This window comes from Arachis hypogaea, chromosome 14, assembly GCF_003086295.3.
Source record: "Arachis hypogaea cultivar Tifrunner chromosome 14, arahy.Tifrunner.gnm2.J5K5, whole genome shotgun sequence".
NCBI classification, from domain to species: Eukaryota; Viridiplantae; Streptophyta; class Magnoliopsida; order Fabales; family Fabaceae; genus Arachis; species Arachis hypogaea.
In genome coordinates, this window is record NC_092049.1 from 54,610,111 (window position 1) to 54,629,565 (window position 19,455).

The 19,455-nt window shown below is 32.1% G+C and overlaps 1 long non-coding RNA gene across 1 annotated transcript; it reads left to right on the forward strand.

Annotated features, from left to right (window-relative positions):
- The first annotated feature begins 468 nt into the window (after window positions 1-468).
- Window positions 469-2,417, forward strand: LOC112740393 (uncharacterized). Its single transcript, XR_003171133.3, has 2 exons — window positions 469-596; window positions 2,173-2,417. It is a non-coding gene; the product is annotated as an uncharacterized lncRNA (long non-coding RNA).
- The last annotated feature ends 17,038 nt before the right edge of the window (window positions 2,418-19,455 follow it).

A 19,455-nucleotide genomic window follows, 5' to 3' on the forward strand; every position in this document is an offset into this window, starting at 1 on the left:
TTTAACACGCATTATCCCAAATTTGAGACATAATGCAGCTTCATTTCTGCCTTTACTATTTCAACTTCCATCAACACTGTTCAGTAGTTTCATTTGTTTGGCATGAAGTTTTATGAATAATTTTTATCTCCATGAGAAGTCCATAAAAATAAGTTCTATATTCCAATTGTGCCCACTCTCAACCAAGAAAAAGAAAAATATTTCCACTTCCAACAGCTACAAATGCTACATAAACTAGTTAAAATGACCTGAATGTGCATTGGATTTGGGTCATCAATGTTGAATTTAACTCTGGGTCTCTTTATGAAACTAAATTACTTTTTTTGTTTCATGGGTCAAGGTCCACTAATAGATATATGCAAGTAATAGATATATTGGTTGGGCTGGGTGTGTTGTTGTGTAGTGGGCTTAAAGTGAGAATTGAATATATGAGCCCAAATGTGAAGGGGCTTGCTTATGACTCATCTTCCTGAATCCCAAATACAATCTGAATTCACTTTGCTACTGCAATGTATAGGTAGAAGGTCGTGAGAGGTGACGATGGTTAATCTACGAGCCAAAGAAGCTGCAGCACGCCCTCAGCACTAAGCTTAGAGGTAAATTTGATTTTGGTCCACTCTTCTATTTTACTTGCAATTAAAATGGAAGCTTCACTTCTAATTAAGAAGCTATAGACTCTACACTATGACATATTATTATATCTTAATTTAACAGTATAAATTTGTATCTCCCTTATTCTGAATTAATATGAATATGATATGATTCTTTTGGCTTGGTGTATATCTAGAATAAAAATGTATAAAAGAAAAGTCGTGATGCTTTTTTTTTTCGCTGAATGAATGGATTATTGAATTTAGCTCGTCCTTTTACAAGCATTTGCTAATTTTATTATTTCTTTAGTTTTGTTTTATCTTTAGCATCCATTGAACTTACGATTAACTAAGGGTTACAAATAGTGCAGTAGCTTGTTTTATACTGAGATAAAAAATCTGGAATTGGTTAAAGTCTGTGTCTTATAACACGATATACCACTCAATTAGGCAAGTTTGTTCCGTTCCTTTCGACTCTTTAATATTAGAAACCAAATAAAGAGCACCTAAAGAAAATTGAAATGGTTCTAAGGATTATCTGAAATAGGAAATTTAACAAAATTTAACAATATCTAAAGAAAAAGATGATTTCATATATTGTGACACCAAGTCAAAGCTGTGCTGTTTGTATATATAATCCTATATGAATATGTGCTTCTAAATTTAGTGTATCTTAATATAGTCCACGTTTAATTTTAGCAACATGTGAAAAAAGAGGAAACCGAATTCCCTAAGCTGAATAAATTATTTTCACTTTAATCAGGTGAGAATATAATATGATTAACACTTAATTAGTTATTTAATTCTAGTCTTGTTCATCATTTTCACTTTTACCTGGTTTTCTTTATCTTATATATATTTGAAGAGCATTATTTTTTTATTTATTATATATGTTGTCTAAAACTTTAGTGACTAGTGTAATCTGAGTTTGGAACTAGAAGAATTGTTGAATCTGATATTCTCTTCTTGGTAAGCCACAGCTAAAATCTTTGTTCATCACTGACCCTATAAAATGCTACGCTATCTATATCTCTTTGAATATTGATAAACCCTTTTTAAGGGGGTTAATCTTTAAATGTTGAAATCTCAAACCTTTATAAACTATGATGATATTAATAAGGACTATAAATTACCTTTATAAACCTCAGTGTATTCCTGTTGCTGTTATTTCTATGGACTATAAATTACCTTTTTCCCTTAATAGGATATAGTAATCAATTATAACTTTAGCAAAAATAACCAACAAAAAGGGTAATAAAAATAAAAAATAAAGCAAGCAATACCAATTGGCTATACAGGGCATGCAATATTTACACATACACACATAAGGAACAAATGAGTAAAGAGATGGTGTTTTTACTTTATGGTCTCTCTTGACTTTTGGCTCCTTTTGTCGCATTTTGACCACACGAGTCTTCTTTAAACTGTTACTTGGTTTTACTTTAGCACCTATTGCTCTCATTTATATGATTTTTTTCTGTTAATATCAAAAATTAAAACTTAAAAATAGATTTGAGCATACATAAGATTATGCCTTTCAAAAGTGTCTCAATTTTTTTCTTTTTTTCTATTTTTATTGTAGGGATTGGATCAAGAGAGAAATTCCATCACCATAAAAATTAGGAAGTAAGTCTTCTGGAGCGAGCAACAAGGAAGCATGACCTTGCATGATAAAAATTTAATGTATTAAGGATTATATGTTAAGACATATTATTGAAAAATTTTACTTTGATACTTTATTTTTGGATTATGAATTTTCAATTATGACTTGGATTATGACTTTTGGATCATATATGAATTAAAAATCATCTTATCATGTTTGATTTATGGTTATGCCTTTTGATTATTACGAGATTTTAAAGTTTGAGTTTCGAAAATATCACTTTAAATAGGTGGTTTTAATCTTATTTTAAAAAGCATAAAATTGTCATCATAATTAGGTATAAACGGCAGTTAGAAACTCCCATTTTAAACGAAAACAATGCCATTATACCCTAGTAAAAATGCCGGTTAGAAACTCCTATTTTAAACAAAAACGATGTCATTATACCCTGGTAAAAACGGCAGTTAGAAACTGCCATTTTAAACGAAAATGATGTCATTATATCCTGGTAAAAACAGCTATTAAAAACCACCATTTTAAACAGAAAAGATGTCATTATATCCTGGTAAAGTTGGCAGTTAAAAACTACCATTTTAAACAGAATTGATGCCATTATATCCCGGTAATAACCTTTATTTTAAAGAATGTAAAAAACTGCCGTTTTATGTGAAAATAATGTAACCGCCATTTTGACCGTCAAAAAATTGCCATATTATCCATAGGTAATTGTGGCGATTTTCTGAAAAACGCCATAATAACCAGAATGGCACCCAAAATTCTGGTGTTTCTTGGAGGCGCCATTTTTGGTAATAAAGGCGGTTAGAACCGCCGTAATTTCCCAAAAAAAACCGCCATTTTAACCTTTTTTTTGTAGTGACTATCTAAGTCGAATAGTGCTTATTTTTGAAAAAGAGAATAAACTACGAAAAACTATTCCCATTGTTGTTAAATATTAAAATAAAACAAAAATTTGAAAAAATGAGATAATAATAATTATTATTGAAATGTTTATATCTTTTGTTAAGCTCTTTCTATATATATGAATTTTTCTTGTTCATTTGAATATATGAATATAAATATATATTCTAGTGAATAAATAATTTAATTTCTAATAATTTTTATAAAAAAAGAAAAAAAATAAATAACTAGAATACAATTCTTTTGTTTCTTTAATATTTTTTAATTACTAAAAAAATTGCATCTTTCGAATTTATTCTTTCAATCTCGACGATTTACAATAAATAGGTTATTATGATTTCGGATAAGCCGCTATGATGAAATTGGTAGACACACCGCTCTTAAGAAGCAGTGCCAGAGCATCTTGGTTCGAGTCCGAGTGGCGATATGGCATCTGTTACTCTAAAAGAGTAAGTCCTAAAATGAATTCGATTTCTGATTTATCTTCCTAGTATTAGTTATTGGGACACCTTATTTTTATGATATTTTCAACTTTAGAGCATATATTAACTCATATCATTTTTGGTCGTATCAATTGTAATTTAAACTCATTTGATAACTCTATTAGTCAATGAAATCTTAGGATTTCATCATTCGTCCAAAAATGGTATGATAATAAGCTTTTTCTATATAATGGGATTGTTAATTACTCGTTGGATTTTGTTAGGCCATTTACCATTTAGTGATTTATATGAATCATTAATCTTTCTTTCATGGTGTTTTTCTATTTTTCATATAGTTTTTTGTTTTGAAAAGCATAAAAGCGATTTAAGTGCAATAGTCACACCGAGTGTTATTTTATCCAAGGCTTTGCTACTTTCGGTGTTTTAACCGAAATGCATCAATCTGCAATATTAGTACCCGCTTTACAATCGCATTGGTTAGTAATGCACGTAAGTATGATGATATTTGGCTATGCAGCTCTTTTATGTGGATCGTTATTACCTGTATGAATCTTAGTTATTACATTTGGAGAAGTCATACAAATTTTTGGTAAAAGCAATAATTTATATTTTTTAAATGAATCCTTTTCTTTTGTTGAGATCCAATACATGAATAGGAATGAAAGAAACAATGTTTTACAAAAAAAAAATTCTTCTTCTCGAAATTATTACAGGTCTTAGTTTATTCAACAACTCGATCATTGGAGTTATCGTATTATTAGTCTGGATTTTCTCTTTTTAACGATAGGTATTCTGTCAGGAGCAGTATGGGCTAATGAGGTATGGGGATCATATTGAAATTGGGATCCCAAGAAACTTAGGCCTTTACAAGTGTAATTACTCGTGTCATGCACGTGATAAGATTGACATTATAATTTTAAATTATTTTTTAAATTAATTTAAATTATAATAATTTGATTAATAAAAAAGTAATATGTTATGCATTATTTGATTTTTTTTAATCTAGTGTTAATTGGATTAACTCTAAAACAGTTATTAATTGGTTTTAATAATCTACTTTTTTCAATAAATCAGACATATATACTAAATGTGATCATAAATAATATAGTAATAGTCAAATCCGCCAACAAATATATTGCCTATTATCATACTATAAAACAAATTAAATATAAAGACTATTAGCACTTATAAATCTATAAAATTGCACTGTTTTTGATTCTTGCAAGGGTTTACTTATCAAATAAACTGAAAATATGAACAAAAAATATTTATAAAATAGACCTAGCATCACTTGAAATCATGGAAAATAATCAACTTACCTTATTATCCATGAAAATTATTTCTATGTAAGTCGTCTTGTTCTTGTCAAATTTGGATGGGACTTTCTATAACCTTATAATTCTTACCTTTATTTTTCAAACTTTTTTATTACATAATCTACCATAGGTAATACTGATGATAGAATCATAGTTAGTAGCCCTTAGGTATGAAAAATAATAAATAGAAGAAGATCTATGTCTGAGGTACGAATTTTCTAGATGATAAATAATTGTAACAATTCACTATTAATCCTTATATATACACACACACACACACACACACGCACACGCGCACGCGCACGCGCGCGCGCGCGCGCGCACACACAGCACACACACAGCACACACGCACACGCACACGCACACGCACACGCACACGCACACGCACACGCACACGCACACGCACACGCACACGCGCGCGCGCGCGCGCACACACACACACACTAATTATATATGGTAATAATTAGCAAATATTTTCAATGGAGATACTTACTACAATTAGGTGAAATTTTTGCCATTATATTTAATTAACCTTTATGATTAATTCAATAGAGATACTTACTCAATATATATGTCATCGACATTAATTATATGCAAATATTTTTAGAAAAGAGCTAAAAGAGGATATATAAATATATATATATATATATATATATAATATTATTGCTATATAGGAAGCATACATAAATTGCTACATTTTTTTATTATATTATACAACTTAAAATTATAGTATCATATTATCATTAATTCTAGATACTTGCTATAATTATATCAACTTTAATTATGACTCTAAATAAATAAAATAGATAACATTTAATATTATTTTTTTCTTTTTTAAATTCTATATTTACTGTAAATATAAAAAGTTAAATAATTAATGAAAAATATAAGCAGAAAATAAAACATAGTAATTAAAATTCAATTTGTTATCTAATTAATCTTGTGTCCATATGATATAACTTTACGAAAATCTTATAAATCACAACCTTTTTTATTCTAAAAAAAATACTATATGTAGCCTTTAGTAGTACAAAAATAATTAAAAGATTTAATTATTGATATTGATATTAATCACAATTGATTATTGATACCCTAATTTTTTTAAAATATATTTTACTTTTTAAAATATAATGCATGTACCGTGTAGACTTTTTATTATTATTATTATTATTATTATTATTATTATTATTATTATTATTATTATTATTATTATTATTATTATTATTATTATTATTATCATCAAATTAAATGGGTCACTATTAATGTGTGCATTAACTATCTCCTAATAAAATTATTGCACTTGAATGAAAATTAGAACTATATCAATTGATATAATTAGAATGATTAAAAATATCGATGATTAATAAGTAGTTTAATTACGTATTCAATATTGATTTGATATAATTATAATGAAGATATTTTCTTAAGTTACTATAATCATGCATTATTCATGAGCTAATTGTAATATAATTAGAATAAATTTATTTGAGAGAAAAAAGAATTCATATGTAATTTCTAAAAATTATAATAATTTTTTTATTTATGTATACGTATATATTAATTTTGTTAAATAATTCTCTATATATATATATATATAATACGGTAATTTCTCTTAATATATATACATACTAGCAGAAGACCCGTGCGACGCACGGGTTCAAAATTTCTGTGTTCTGCTTTAATTTTTTTTCAGTCCTCTTGAATTGTCACTTTTTATATTAATAAAAGTATTTTTGTTACTCATTTTTTTAATTAAAGATAAAAAATTTATTTACTCCATCACTAGTTCACTACTCAAAATACATAAGTATTCTTTCTTAACCTTTTATGGTTTACAGAAACTCTTTTAATTAAGACCAATTTATATTCATTCTTTCTATTCTTGCTTTTTGAAAATATTCACTTTGATGAACACTTCTTAGAAAAATGTAAGTTATCATGTTTCTATGCTAATAGAGGTTTATAAAAAAAAAGGGCTGAATGCATAAAAAATGAAAAAAAGAGAAAAAAAAAAGAATGGATGTCTGGAATCTCTCTTCAAACTTGTTATACTTCAAGATGAAAGAAAGAAATAGAAAGATAAGTATAAGGCTTCTTTTGCCCAACTTTAACTCTTCCTATGAATCTCTCCACCACTACATTTTAATCCAAATCCTATCTTAGATGAGAGAGAGTTCAATATAGAGGACATTGCTTTTTTATTTATTTTATATATATATATTTTTTTTTTCTTATTTTTTCTTTTTTGCTTTCTCTTCCGCTTTTTGGTTTATCTTTTTTGTTTTCTTTTTTGCTTTTTCTTCTGACGCTTGAATAAATACTCCACTACTATTTAAATGCACAAAATATAGTCTATTTTTAATATACCATTTGAAAACTAGAGGTAGTATTTTAAAAATGGTTCCTAATATGCCGCTAAATTTTTTCCATCTTATCAACTTCAAAAAATTATGTGACCTTATGCCACTACTCCTAAAAATATCTATCCTACCCACGAAGTCATAAAATTAATGCAACATAAAGTTGTAAAATAGCTCTAAAACAAACTAAGTCAACTTAAGCAACAATTCCAAAACATCAAGAATGCATTTTTTAATAGAAAATACAAATTTTTAATAGCCCCCTAATCTAGCTCTATATTAAGATTTAAAAAACATGAATTCTTAGAAATGCTAACAATCAACAGGTAAGCTTTTTTTTTATTTATTAATTTCCAACCATGTTTAAATTTTCAAAATAATAATGAATTCTAGTGGAATCATTTCTCAAAACGAAATAGGTCAAGTGAAAAAAGTAATAACTTTAATAGTTTCAAATAAAAGAAAGGTGATATCAGTAACATAATGATGCAGGTGACTTAATAACGGTACAAATAGTTATTCGAAATCACAATCAAAATATAAGGAAAAACTCTTAATGCAACTACAAAGATGAAATTCTATTTACATATAATAATTAACCTAAACTATGGAATCAAATATTTAAACTGATGCTTAGTGGCCCTATATGATCCTTGATTTGGAATAATAAAGAAGAGACAAAATCACATATACTTGACTCTTGAACAAAAGTTCTTTGAATGTATGAATCATAGGCCTCCGAACGGTAGCTTGTATCTTGCACCCCTATCAATACACAAGACAATTTGTATCAAATTTTACATCACCGACCAAGAGATGAAAACGGATAATTCGCACACATTAAATAAAATGTCAGAAAAGAAAAACACCTCTAACTACAAAATGGAAGATAAACTACAAAGAGCCAAACATTAAATACATATACATTTATTGTACCTCTAACAATGAATAATTATAATATCTTTTTCTTCATATAAAATTATTAAAATTAATATCAAAGACATAAATATATTTTTGGCTTCCTGTTTTATTAGTGCTTTATATATATTTAGTTAAAATCTATTACTTATGTAAATGACTAAAATATCAGTATAACGCTAAATTACATTAATCAAGTCATTATCATAAACTAATAATAATTTAAAATAAGAAAATGACTAAACAAACTAAAGATATATATTTTAAGTGATTCTCTTTATCTAACCTAAATTCAAAGTGTGAAAATTTTATACAATTCAGTAATCAAATGAGATTGCAGAATCTTGCTTCCGTAATAACTAAATACAATCCATTTTCTCTTCTTATGCTTAACAAAAAGGATCTAGTCTCAAAAAAAAATCAATCAAACTCATTTAGTTAATATGATATTTTTTACACCTATTTTTCAATTCAGCCTTCATTTGTGATGGATAAATATTGCAGGAAAACATAAATATCATCAAGAAATCTAAGTAATACTATTATCCAACCTTAATTCATGAATAATCTTTAATCATAAAAATCTTCATGAAAGTGTTTCACAGAACATTTTTAATCTGCAAACATTACTTATCCCAGCATTTGCTAGTTTCCTCCAAGTTAGTTCTTTTGCTGTTCAACATCTTTAGTTTTAGCTTCTTTCTTTAAATTTTGTCTGATTGAATAACTCATCGTACATTTTAAAGAATATCTTGCAAAGAATCATGGTGCCTCCAAAAACTATGCTAATAAGCATAACATAAAACATAGTACGGAGAGATAACAATTTACCTTGTCATCAATTCCATGAAGAATGTCCATGAGAGGACTTCTCTTGGTATACTCAAGTACATATTCTACTCTCGGAGCAATTAAATTCACACTTGAACTAACTCTTCAAACTCCCCAAAAACAGTTTAAAAGAAAATCCGTTACAAATTTATACATTTAGAAAAAATTGCAAAAAGCAAAGTATGAGTTAAATTAACACACTTTTTCATAAGAATAATCACTATAGTTGGGAATGCAAATTTCTTTCTCCAAATAAAAAATATATTTGGACTCTCACTTTGTTTTTTCTTGAGAATAAAAATTTCTCTTATCAAAGAAATCGTAAAAACTAAAGTTTTGCTCTTTTGGTTGTTGTAACCTCTTGTTCCATCAACTGACTTTGGGATAGTTATGGAACCGTTTAAAAAAGCAAATATCTATAACTTCAGCATCATCTTCTTGAACATTTGCATTTAACAAAATGTACGCTAGATATAATTGACTATAGCTATAAGCGAAATATATTGATTGATTAATGAAATCATTGAAAAATATTAGATATTGCATTAAAATATATCAATTGTTATACCCAGATAGATTGATCATTTTCATGTCAAGAATTAAGGTAGCTTCAGTATGAAGTAAAAGTATAAAAGGAGAACACTTGATGATTAGACTTTTGACGGTTTAGAATTTCACAAATGAAGTCTCGTTGTAAAGTATAGTTTCTAAACCAAGCAATAATCCTTTCATACAAAAGATTGTTTGTCACTAAAACAAACCCCTAAATTTATAAACTGAAGTATTGAACTTCGAGTCGTTCTCCCTAGGAATTGCAATAAAGTGTTCTTGTTATTGGTTATGAGTTGTATATTTTGGGGTTTTGGATAAAAAACATGAAAAGTAAATGGAAATGAAATTCAAATAACAAAAGGTCTTGGCAAAGTTTGGTGGTCAAGGATCTCTATCCTAATCACTAACCACAACATGAGAATTGGCAAGGATCAACCCCATTAAGTCATCCTCTAACTAATAAAGGAAAGTCAAATGAGCTATGTCAATCCAAGACCATAAGTCCTAGTTTTCCATCAAATCAATTAGTGAGATCTAGAGTTAATGGCTCCCAATCGTCAATCACTTGGACATTAGTAACTCAAGAGTTCCTAAGTTACCTTCCCAAGCCAAGAGCATTAAAACCTACTCTAAAATCCACCCAAGCATTTCATTAAATACTTGGAAGGCGTAAAAGGAAAGCATAGTAAAATTGTAAGGAAAGTAAATCTACACTACTCAATTGCAAGAAATTAAATAACAACAAATCAAATGAACAATAAAGGAACATGAAAACATAAATTGCATTGAAAAGAGAAATAGAAGAAAAAAAAGTGCATGAACATAAAAGTAGAGAATTACAAGAATTAAATGCTAAACTAGAGAGAAGAGATATAGAAGAAGAAGAAGAATTGCAAAGAGAAAAGTAAATCAAAGCATGAAATTAAACTAGATCTAAGAAATTCTAAGCAAGATCTAAAACCTAATCCTAATTCTAGAGAGAAGTTAGAGCTTCTCTCTCTAAAACTAACCTAAACTAAACAATTGATCAAAAGCATGTAAAGTATGTTGATTTTCCTTCAATCCTTGGCTTAAATAGCATCAGAAATGAGTTGGATTGGGCCCACAAGGCTTTAGAATTCGCTGGCCACGTAATTGCTTTAAGTGGATCATATGGCAGCAACGATACGTGTGCGTACAGTGCGCGTACGCATCACCATACGTGTAGCAAGCATGAAAAATCTTATATCATTTTGAAGTCTCGGATGTTAGCTTTCCAACGCAACTGGAACCGCATCATTTGGATCTCTGTAGCTCAAGTTATGGCCGATTAAGTGCGAAGAGGTCGGCTTGACAACTTTTGCGATTCCTTCATTTCTTCATGAGTTCTCCATTTTTACATGATTTTTCTTCATTCCCTTGATCCAATGTTTGCCTCCTAAATCTGAAATCACTTAACAAACATATCAAGGTATCTAATGGAATCAAAGGTAAATCAAGATTAAACAATGAAGGACCTAAAAAGCATGTTTTCATTCTTAAGCACAATTAAAGGAGAATTTACAAAATCATGCTATTTCATTGGATAAATGGGAGAAAAGATTGACAAAACCCTCTAAATTCAACACAAGATAAACCCTAAATATGGGGTTTATCAACACTCCATTGAAAGAAATTGAATCCACTAAGCTCGCATCACAACAAAATTAAGAACATAAAATGACAACAATTTCAGATACAACTTAAACTACATTAAGATATAGACTATTAGTGTCATGTATGTACCTATTCAGCTCTTCTTCATCTATGGTATAGTCATGCGAAACCTATTAGTCCACTCACTTCTATTTTAGTGATCAAACCACATTCGATTAATTTTTTTAAAAAGATTTCCTAAAAATTAGAGCTTTTCCATTATTTGAAATTTTTAAAAAGATTTTCTAAAAATGAGAGCTTTTCCATTATTTGAAATTTAGCTACAAAATATATATTATTTAAAACTCGTGTTCTTTTATTATCTGTTGTTCAATTATACAAAACCTTAATAATAGATAGATGATTAGATCTAAATTATCCATTTTTGTTATTAGCAAGCATAATCAACAAATTTTATCAAGAGCACAACCATATTACCCCCCAAGAATATTATTTGAGAAAACAGAAGACAGAATATTACTAATTATCTGATTCAACCTAACTAACAATACCTGAATCTAGTAAAATTAGGCCAAATTCTTTGCAAGCTTTTAAAATCAATTTGTAACAAAAACCATAAAGTAATAGAAGCACTTAAAAAAATACAAAAAACATAGTGAACAGAAGCTCCACAACAAATGCTCACATAACACAGAAAGGACTGAAAGCAAAAATGTAACGAAGCAGTTAAGAACTGAAAGAAACTCTAAGAACAGAACAACCAAAGAACTGGAAGCTAATCATTTAACCCTCTTACACCAAATTAACAAATTTCTTAAACTACAACTTGAGGTGTTACAAGGCTTTCAATTAGAACCTCAAAAGATTCTTCAAAATTCAGTTTAGTAGTTGAACATTTAATAGTATTGTCAAACAGTTCAAAAATTTTAGCAACCATCTTTCACATATCCTCAATGAGAAAATAAACATTACACAACTAACCTCAAACGGATTACTCTGCAGAATGCCGCTTGATAGGTAAATGGAAAGAAATTTTTCAACATCATCTCTACTATACCCAAATGCCATTTGGGTAAGGTCATTGGTTCCAAATAAAAAGAACTCGGCTTGATAAAAAATCTACACAAATGGATGATAAAATTAGCTAGCTAGTTTAAATAGATAATTAAGAGTATGGGAGAGTAAAAATTTTGAGCTCATATATATATTTGCTAACTGGGTTCCAATTAATGCGTGGGAGGCACTTCCCATTGAAGTAACCCATTATTGCACTCCACTCGTATGATTCGTAGTTAAAAAGCCTGGATTGTTAGAAGCAATTAATGATTCAGAGGGTGAGAGGATCAAATCCTTTACAATGAGAGAAGCTATAAGCTATTCATACCTGAGGGACTCATGTTTTATAATATGCCTGTGTGCTATGCTTGGATTCGGTATTTGGTGGAACATAGCTCTTGAGCAAGTGCTCTTAAGACCACCTGCTTTGTGCTCCCCGTATCTTAGTACTCATTTGAGGGCAACTTGGGATACTTTTTTTTATCAAATTTGTAGCGTTCACCCTCATGTTACCAACCCATGTGACTATCTATTAAAAGAAACATAAAATTGATTATAAGCTATACATCTTATTTAATATTATAAATCAATATTTGGAATGAGTTAAAGTCCACTAAAACTCAAGTGAATTGCATACATCTTACTCAAACCACACCAACCCATCAAATATAAAGTCTAAGAAAATTCATAGAAATATAAACTCTTTTTTCAATTAACAGATACTCAAACACAAATATTAATATTCTGCAGTAGATACAAAATCTTTAGAGAAATAAACTAAGTTTCAAAAAGCCAATTTGCAAATAAAGCTGAATTTTTTTCTAGAAAATTCACTTAAACTAAATCATAACATGGAACATCTACTAAATATGCATCAGAGCCTTTTCTCTTCGAATCCAACTCCAACCAGCAAATATTCCTGTTTTACTGGCTTAATGCCTTGAGACCTTTCCCTTGCTTTAGTCCATTTTCTGAGGAGAAAGAAAAAATGAATATTGAAGAAGAAGAAAAAATTCACAGAAAAATCCATCTTTGAGCTTTCATGATAAAAGACTAAATAAACAACTATCAAATACAAAAAAATCTTAATAAAACAAAAAATATTATTATATACTAATATAAAATTACTGTGATAGACAATTAAGATTACCTGTATTTCATCTGCAAAATGCACAAAAGGAATATGTTTTGCAATAAGTAATATTTAAGTAATTAATATTGCACCAACTACATAAATAAAATTCAAACACAATAGTATAAAATCAACAAAAAAAAAGAAACAACCTAATAAGCATGACACAGACAGCTAGCAATAAAATCCCAATAGATAAAAAATAGATATCTTATACACACAGGTTGAAGATGATTTGAAACTGCCGGAGGAGTGCTGTCATAATCAAGGCAAATCAGCCATACCACCATTAGCTCCTTTGACAACCCAGCCCAATCTTAACCTTCAACCAAAATAGAAATAGATTAAACTGAATAAAGCTTTAGGTTAGATCGTCAGATACAAAAAGTCCATGAAATTAAGCTAGTCTTAAAGAGAAAGTCAAAAAATGTAGTAGACCCATTCATTTTTTAAATAGGCAACTACTTGAAACTAATTAAACCATAGTCCACTGAATGAATCCTAATTGTAGCCAAAACTTAAAGCCCTTTTAGATTTCACCTTAAACAATGCAACATATACTTGTCCAAAATCACGAGAAATTGTGGCCTAGAATTATCTGCGATAAGCAATAAACCCTATCCAATAATGTTATAATCTAATATCTTTAAAGCCAAAATTATAATCCTCAGAAAAAAAATAGAGTTATAATATATATGTTAGAAACAAGAGACTGAGAGAGTAATCTGAAAAATGTATTATTGAGTGTGATGAAAGGTACAATATACAAGGGGTATTTATAGGTGCTAAATGAATCAGAGTAATAAAGGCATAGAATCCTACAATTAATATACAGATATACTATATAAATATAGACGATACTAATTAATCTAAATTGATTCTAATGATTCTCTAATATCCCCCCTCAAACTCAAGTGGGAGCTAAGGATACCAACTTGTGTTTGGATAACAAAGTCCGAAAACGAGTCGGGTGATGAGCTTTCGTGCAGATATCAGCAGTCTGATCTAGTGTTCCAACAGCAATGAGACGAACAGCATCAATAAGGGTACGTTGCCGAACAAAGTGACAATCAATCTCAATGTGTTTGGTGCATTCATGAAATACATCATTATGGGCGATCTGAATAGCACTGCGGTTATCACAAAAACATTAGTAGGGGACGACTGAGGAACACCCAGATCTTCGAGAAGCCAACGAACCGAGATAACTTCAGCAGTAGTGTTAGCGAGGGAACGGTACTCAGCTTCTGTGCTTGAGCGAGCAGTGAATGTTTGCTTCTTAGCACGCTAAGAAATGAGAGTGTCGCCAAGAAACAAACAGTAACCAGTAGTAGAACGACGATCAATGGGATCACCAGCCCAATCAGCATCGGTGTAAGCTTGAAAAGACAAAAAGGAATGGGCAAAAAAATAAAGGCCATGAAATAGAGTGCCTTTGATGTAGCGAAGAATGCGAAGAACTACCGCATAGTGAGTAGTACGAGGAGCTGACAAGAACTGGCTAAGTACATGAATTGGATAGGCGATGTCTGGTCGGGTGACAGTCAAGTAGACGAGACCGCTAACTAACTGTCGATAGAGAGTCAGATTATCCAAAACAGTGCCATCCATAAGGGTAAATCGAACATTAGGCTCAAGAGGTGTAGACTCAGTGCGACTATCTGTAATCCCAGCGCGAGCAAGAAGATCTGAAGCATACTTAGTCTGAGAGAGATAGATTCCATCATTAGTGGAGATGACCTCGAGACCAAGAAAATAGATGAGAGAACTAAGATCTTTCATCTCAAAGGTACGCTGAAGTGTGGTCTTGAGATCAAAGATACCATCAACATCATCCCTAGTAATGATCATGTCATCAACATACAAAAGTAGAAGAATAACTCCACGTTCGCTTTTACGAATAAAGAGGGCATTCTCATGAGGGCTAGAAGTAAAACCAAGACTGCATATGGTAGTGCTGAACTTGTCAAACCATTCACGAGGATCTTGCTTAAGTCCATAAAGTGCCTTGCGAAAGAGACAAACCTTATTAGAAGGACAAGGATATCCCGGAGATGGTTTCATATAGACTTTCTTTTTCAAATTCCCATTAAGAAATGCATTCTTCACATCCATCTGACTGAGAGACCATTTTTTAACCGCGGTAATGGCAAGAAGAGCTCTAACAGACGTAAGACGAGCGACAGGAGCAAAAGTCTTTTCATAATCAATACCATACTCTTGCATACAACCTTGAGCAACCAAGCGGGCCTTATAACGGTCAATAGAGCCATCAGAGTGAGTCTTGATCTTGTATACCCATCTACTGCCCACAACTTCCTGATCAGAAGGAGGATCAACCAAATCCCAAGTGTGTGCTTTTTCAAGTGCCTGTATTTCCTCTTGCATTGCTTGTTGCCAATTTGGGTTTGAGGAGGCTTCTCTGAATGACTTAGGTTCATGTTGATGAAGGATAGTAGAAAAGCAATGGTAATCAAGAAGATGAGGAGGTGGATTCCTTACCCTAGAAGAACGAGCGAGAGGAGGAGGCATGACGGTAGGAGTAGGATCATCGTCCGGTCTGAAATCACCGGGAGATGGAGAAGGCAGAAGAATAGGAGGATGTGGAGGGGTCACTCGAGATAGAATCTGTAGAATCATCACTAGGAAAAAGATCAACATTGGGGTTAGTAAACAAAGGTGACTGAGTAGTAGGAATGGACTCAAAGGATGAGAACCAAGAAAACATGTGGTGCTCCCAGAAGACAACATGACGAGATATATGAATACATTTAGAGAGAGGATCCCAACAACGATAACACTTGTGTTCAGTGCCATAACCAAGGAAACAACACATACGAGCCCGAGGTTCAAGTTTACTATGTTCATGAGGCTAAAGAAGAACAAAACATACACAACCGAAAACTCAAAGAGAACTATAATTTGGGGAGGTATGATAAAGACGCTCAAAGGGAGTAACATTACCAAGAACAGAAGAAGGGAATCTATTGATAACATGAACAACAGTAAGAACAGCTTCACCCCAAGTACGCTTAGGACACGAAAAAGAAAGGAGCATTGCACGGATGGAGTCAAGAATGTGACGGTGTTTGCATTCAACTCGACCATTTTGTTGAGATGTACCAAGACAAGAAAACTCAGACAAAGTACCCTGTTCTGCAAGAAAGGCTAAGAGTTTAAAATCACGGTATTCCATAGCATTATCACATCGGAAAACCTTAATGACCTTGGAAAACTGAGTTTTAATCATAGTAGCAAAGTTGATATAGATCTGAGGTAACTCATGCGATTAGTCATCAAATAAACCCAAGTAAAATGGGAATAATCATCAATGAAAACGACAAAGTATCGAGCTCTGCCCATAGAGGCAGTGGGAGTGGGGCCCCAAACATCAGAGTGAATGAGATCAAAAGGAGAGCAAGCAAGAGATAAATTATTGTGAAAAGATAAAGCAGGTTGTTTGGCAGTTTGGCAAGAAATGCAATCAAAAGATTCATTTGGAACCTGACCTAAAACACCCTGAGACACAAGAGGGTGCAGTTTTCCTAAGGAGGTGTGGGCAAGACGTTGATGCCATAAGAGAAGGGTAGAAGGAGAAGAAGCAGCACAGAGATTTGGTACAGGAGGAATATGAAGATTCTCGAGTTCAAAAAACCTTCCGACCTTACGTCCAATCCCAATGATTTGTCCCGTCTGAGGATCCTTTACACGACAACCAGAAACAGAAAAAGTGACTTCAAAACCCAGATCAACAAGTTGACCAACAGAAATAAGATTGAAGTTTAATTTGGGAATATAATAAGTATCAGGAAGATGAAGAGTTAACTGGGATATAGAACGCTTGTGTGTTGCGTGCAAGAGGGAGCCATTTGCAGTATTAACAGATGGTCCATTTGTAGCGGTAGACATGGACGAGAAAATATACAACGGAGACATGTGATTAAAGCAACCCGAGTCAAAGTACCATTTAGAATTACCTGCAGGGGTGGAAAAAGCAGCAGGGGTATTACCAGAAACAGAGAGAAGACGCTGAAGAAGAGATGCAATATCAGATAGAGAGACAAGAGACGAGTTGAGTGGATCAGGACGTGGTGGGCGAATAGGACAGGCAGTAATTAAATGTCCCGAGAGCTTGCAGTAATGGCAGAACAGCTGTGAACAATGGTAGCTAATATGACCTTTTTGGTGGCATGTGCGACATTTAACAGAAGGACAGTCGGGGAAGAGGTGCCCAAAACGGTTATAGTTTCGATAGAATGTACCCTTTCTGTCGGTGGCAGAAAAAATATCTGGCTTTTCCATGATAGTATTCACAAAGATCAAAGAAATGAGAGAAAACGGCAATTTCGGATCAAAAAATGAGAAATTGGAGTGAAGAATCAGAAAGAGCTCACCAAAAAACTTTAGGGAGGGTCCCGCTTGTCCGCCACGTCAGCAGTGACATCAGCGCCACGTTAGCGAGACGATGACATGTGGCGGCACCTGAGAGGAGCGAGAGAGACACGCTGGCGGTAAGGTGGAGCGCGGGTCAACCGCGGATCAGGTCGGGTCGTGCGCGGGTCAGTGGATACCAAGGATGGCTTCGTTGCGACACGTGGTAGCACCAGGAGCGTGCGATCGGCACCAAGATCAACGGCTGCTGAAGCTTCTGGAATTAAATAATGGAGGTGGGCAGCAAAGTTCCGGCGGCGCATGAGAGCACGTCTGTGGGCTTCTAGCGGCGATCTCGGCAGTGTTGGAAAGCTGACAAAACGAAGAATACGATGATGTCAGAGGTGACAAACCAAAGCGTCAAAAACAGATCGAAAAACGAGAGCGAAGAGGCATTGTCGGAAGAAAAAAACCAGGAGGCTATGAACAGAATTTCGTTGAAAAAAAAACTTTAGGCTCTTGATACCATGTTAGAAATAAGAGACTGAGAGAGTAATATAAAAAGTGTATTATTGAGAACCTTACTCCTATTTGGCATTAGCCCCCGCCTATGTTCTATTTGCATTGATATCTTTGTTGTAGGCTTAATTTTCTTTCTTTTTCTCTCCTTTTAGGTTGGCCACCAAAAAGGAAAGGAAAAGCTTCTAAATGGGACACCAAACAAGTCATCCGCACTACCTTTTGAAGGAGCTCATCAATTGTAGCAGCCCGTCCACCTTGCTCTCCTTTGCATGCACCGAGGACGGTGCAATCTTCAAGTGTGGGGAGGTCGTCCGACCTATCTCTATGGGTAACAATTTCCTTTTTCAACACCAATGTTAGCTAGTTGTTGCATTGCATGATAGGTTGCATGTTAGTTAGAATTTGTACAAATTTTTTCCACTTCTTTCTTATTAGGACTACTTGGTTAGGGTGATGATTTCTTTTCCAAGAAACTGTTTTAGGGCACCCTACCAATTTGGAAAAAAATTTGTTGAACTTGCTTGAAAGAATTTATTTTGGAACATGGTTTTTGAGCTAAGAACACAAGCTTGTGAGTTTTGAGCCTAATGGTGTGGTTACATCTTATAACTACTTATTTTCCCTTCTTGTGTGCAATTGTTCTCTTTCTATGATTGTGATCCTTGATTTGTTTGATTCTCTATTTCTATTATTTTGTGTATACATGCATTTATATGATTGAGGCCATTAATTCATTAGCTCACTTATCCAAATAGCCTACCTTTTACTCTCCATTGTTAACTAATTTTGAGCCTACGCTTAACCCAATTGTTCTTTATTTTAGCACATTACAAGCCTAGAGCGGAAAATAATAAAAGTTCCTTGTTTGGATCTTTGATTAGCTTAGGCTAGTGAGAGTATTTATTATTTAATATTGGGGAGATTTGGGAACATTGGTTGGGATAAGAGGGTGTTTTGTATTTCTATATTTAGGAATTGGGTGCATAGTCATGTATTGATTAAATGTATAAACCTTATGCATTGATGTTCTTGTATGTAGCTTGAAATAAAAAAAAAGATGAGAAAAACAAAAGAAAAAGTAAAAGGAAAAAAAACATAAAATAAATGTGAAAAAGAAAAGAAAAGAAAAAAGAAAAAAATAGAAAAAGAAGAAAAACAATAAAAGGGGACAAAATGCCCCAAAGTAAAGTTCAATAAAAGAATCAATG